The sequence below is a fragment of the Haemaphysalis longicornis genome, unplaced genomic scaffold (genome assembly GCF_048455015.1).
Source record: "Haemaphysalis longicornis isolate Haplotype H1 unplaced genomic scaffold, Haemaphysalis longicornis Haplotype H1 scaffold_5, whole genome shotgun sequence".
NCBI classification, from domain to species: domain Eukaryota; kingdom Metazoa; phylum Arthropoda; class Arachnida; order Ixodida; family Ixodidae; genus Haemaphysalis; species Haemaphysalis longicornis.
Window position 1 is genome coordinate 11453047 of NW_027526385.1, and position 4396 is coordinate 11457442.

Below are 4396 nucleotides of genomic sequence, written 5' to 3' on the forward strand. Positions count from 1 at the left end.
AACAGGATTAACGACAGTGACGCAGGGATTGGAAACGACTGTTGGCTCCCCGCAGTTAAGAAGCACCTAAGAGGAAAAACCAAAGGTAATCACAAGGCAGTGTGCGCTATTATGTAATGTTGATAATAACCGTTTTATTATTTCTTTCATCGCACACAGAAGCAGCGCTTTAAGCGACATGCACGTAATGGCTTTAGTGGCAAACATTGCTGGCGGCTGATCCGATGAAGGTATTTAGACCCCCCGCTCTACCTAAAGCTATACGCTGCACGTTGAAAACATAGAAATATGCGCAAACATTAGACAACAACAGCAGGCCACTTAAACACTTTATATGTTTTGCGAAGGCGTAAGCATTCTTGTACGTTTCAATGGCATGGAGTAGTGCTCCTTCCAGGTTTTCGCTGCGAGTAGTGTTTCCGAATTTCGATGAGGGCTGTTTTCAAGTTTTGTGGTTAAATTGGTGCGGGATATCTGCGGAGCTTCTCAATAAGCATGATGGCTGTAAATTGAATAATTTAGACAATATTGCTGAGAATTCTATTGCAGCGTAGGGGCTAGTATAAGGACATGCTTAAACGTTGAGCGCTGAAGATTACAAGACAAACAAGAATAAATTACTCCGATGAATAATATGACAACGATGATAATGATTACTGTAAGTCTTATGGCGCAACGCCAACAAGGTCAAAGAGCTCCGAATCATAGCTATATAAATGTGGTGCAAAGCTAACCACTAAAAAAATTCCCCCGCATTTCCCCGAAGGGGAGTATGAGGAAGTGCGAAGCACGGGGTGATGCTATGAGGGGGAGTTTGTTGAAGTTTGGTGGCATTTTGCCCGTTAGTTACATTAACACCCCCTCGTGATCACGTTCGGCTTAACATGCCTCGTTTGTCCCTCTGCGGAAATCTTGGTGAATTAACGTGTATGTTCGAGAGATGTTCCAGAGGGAATGTAATCACGCACACACACACGCACGACGAAGACGCGCGCGCGACTACAGGAGCCGAGCGAGAGAGCACGCGCGAGCCGACCCACGGAGGTCTGGCCGTTTATTGCTGCATATATAGGGGAGTGTGCCGCGCCGAGCCAGGCGACTGAGAGAGAGTAGGCGAGGGGCGAGCGCGGCGAGCGAAGGGGAGAGGGCAGCGAACGCGCGCAACGGCGCAGCGGCAGCCGAGCGAGGGGAGAGGAGGCGCAAGCGCGTGACGTCACGGCGCGCGGAAGGGGAGGGAGGCGCGAGCGCGTGACGTCACGGCGAGAGCGCGCGCCATCACATGGTGTAGTGACGTCACTGCGCCGTTGCTATGGACGCCTTCCCTCCGCTACCACGCCGTTGCTAAGGAGAGGAGGGCGCGATAACACCTGCGGGCGACGGACGGCGGTGGAAGGAGTAGGTCCGACTAAGAAGTGCTTCGCACTTAAAATGGCTAGTAAAATAACATTAAGATAAACGAAACTAACACGCGTATGGATGATGTATACGGCCAGTTTGCCTTTGCGCACGATATACAATGACCTGTAAAAATTTACTCTTTGACAAGTACGTAAAAACGCGCTTCAAAGGAATCATTGGATCTTTATGTAAAAATAATTATGGGTGTACAAGGTATATGCGGTCTGCAGAGTTATTGGAAGTGTTGGTGTCGTGTTGTGTCGGACGCTTTCAATTGTATTAAAATGTGAATTACTTACGGGTGGGTCTTCTCCGCACCTGCTACACAGTGGTTATGAAGATCCCGGGAGCAGATGCGAGTGCGTTGCATATGTGTGTCCCATGCGTAGTCTGGCTAAGGAAGCTTTTGTGTATATGTTGCGTGTGTCAGTGCTGTATCGTCCCAAGATGGCTTTATTATGTGTAGTTTGTTATTTGTTTGTTCATTCCAGTATGCTTGCCAGGGTTTACGAAGGTATTGTCTGATGTGTAGCTTCATATCGGTGTAGGGTACTGTTATAATATCCACCGTATTCGTAAGTGCAGCAGCAGCTCAATTCGATCCTTCGTACAATTACCGGCGATTCCAGAGTGGCTTAGAAGCTAGCATACGGCTAGTTTCAGTTTTAAAGCTTATACAGACATAATGATATAAGAGAGAAGATTGACTACCTAATTCTTGCAATATTTTTGAGATCACAATTGTTTGCAAAAAACTTACGGAATCATTGTAGATAGCGGATTGGGAAATTTGATTTCGCGGGATATGATCTACAACGAGAAGTATACCGCAAGAGGCTGCCGTGAAGCTACTAGCATTTCCATTCATGGTTTCACAGTCATCAGAGTAGGTCTATGCGCCGCCCAGTACACAATAGTGGCAGTTCTTGAGGCATCAGTATAAAATTCCGCACATTTGTATTTCTGCTTTAGAAACCAGCAACGTCGCAAGGTTCGCGCATCTAGGAACTCGGGTTTTATCTACATTTGCGAAAGATACATCACATAATATCAGGCGAAGATGCGAAGGTGCTATAAAATTTGTTACAGACGTTTTGATGTTATCTGGAAACCAGATGGCCAGTTCTGCCATTTTTTCTCTCACGCTGTAAGATAAAGGAGCAGAAATTTATGGAAGACCTAAAAAGAGTCGGGACATGAATCTATCGTAAAAAGCTGATTTAGAAGAATTGTGAGATATTTATGCGATTTTAAGGGCTTAAACTAGGTCCACGTATGTTCCCTGACGTTCGAGGCTCTATTTGTCACATTCGACATCCAGGCTTTAGTTTTCCCAGGGGTTTAAAATGTGGAAATATTAATTCCCAATTGAACGCCTCAAACGTGTTTTTCCGCCTAGCCGCTTGGAATGCTTTGCTTCGTGATCTGCTATTGCCTCACGCTTTCGAATGCCTCTGATCAGTGTCCTGCCCGTTGCGCCGCTTCTATTTTTCTTGCGGCACTGCCGAGACAAAGTGCATGCGATAGAAGGCCCTCGGGTGGATGGGGAGTCCCGGGAGTTTTGATGTGAGGACATCAAAAAAATGAAGCAAGTACATACTAACGCGTAACATTTGTACGCCATGAAGCTGTATGCAACCTTCACGACCATCACTACGGCAAAGTATCCGATTGCAGGCGATTTGCTTTTTCGCTGCTGCCGCAACGACCTTTAGTTCATAATTGGTGTTAGCCGTGTGAGCTCCATCATTTTTTTGTTAAGTGATAATGATGGGACATCACCTTGGACGAGCGTACGCTATGGCCTGTTTTTCTCGTTCAGAGCAAGTGTTGCCGCAATAACGGCGAACACTAGAGTTTTCTTTTTGCCAATCTTGACCAATCTCCCGGGTGGGTATACTTGGCTTGCAAACGTACGCCGATGACGCTGGGTGATCTCCGCGAGGCACGCACACACGAGCGCTCGCATTTTCTTAGCCTTTTAACTGCCAGGTGGTCGTTGCCATCTTGACCAATCTCTCTAAGTAGGCATTCTTGGCTTGACAAACATGCGCAGGGGACGCTGGGCGGTCGTCAAGAGGCACGCACACACGAACGCTAGGCACTTTCTTCGTTTCCTTAACTGCCGGGCGGTCACCACAAGGCCCGCGCTCACGCGCGCACACTCGGCAATCTCTTGGTATTTTTAACTGCGGACACGAAAAACTACCATTGGCTAAAGAGCTTCGCTCTTAAAATATGTGCGCACCTAGACTAACACACCTCCGCAATAACAGTAGCTGATACCGCTACATTAACCACTCTGATGAGTACAAACTAACTCATATCAAGGATAATTATTCCAGGTAGCCAGCATTAGCGTTCTCTCAAAGGAAAAACCAGAAAGTGGAATCTAATAATTCGGTGTTCCGTAACTTCTTGTCTTAAAATTCAAGAATCATTGCACGTAGTTCTAGGTACTCACTTGTTTAGTAATACCGGCACTGCAGTAGCGTAATAGCCAGTCTCTCTTAAAACGACGTCATCTACTCACCAATTTTTTATTCACCTATGGTATCAGAGTGCGCTCTCACCCCAAATTAGTCTCCTCTCAAAACCCCTTCCCAAAGCAGTCGGAGGGCCAGCCTCAGCTAATCTTGTGGGCGCAGCTCGCTGACGTGCAAGGGACTTGCTGACCTGAGGACGTCCCCCGCGCGAGTGAACAGCTGCACCATATCCAGTTTTGCTCAAGATAAACGGAAATTGCGCATCCTCCTCCTGGTTGCTGTAAACAAACTCATTTCTCTGCCCTTCCACACAGGGCCGAATAATGCTTCTGTGGGGTTCTTATAATGCCGCCTCCGAGGATCAGCTCACCAGACCAATAGTGGCTGGCGAACAGAGCCCGCCCGGCAGCAAAGGAGCAGGGCTCCCCGGACAAAGGAGGCCTCCCACAAAGGAACCACAATTTGGTCTGCTCGATAAGCATTCATTCTTCCTCGTTGTCATTGCCTAATAA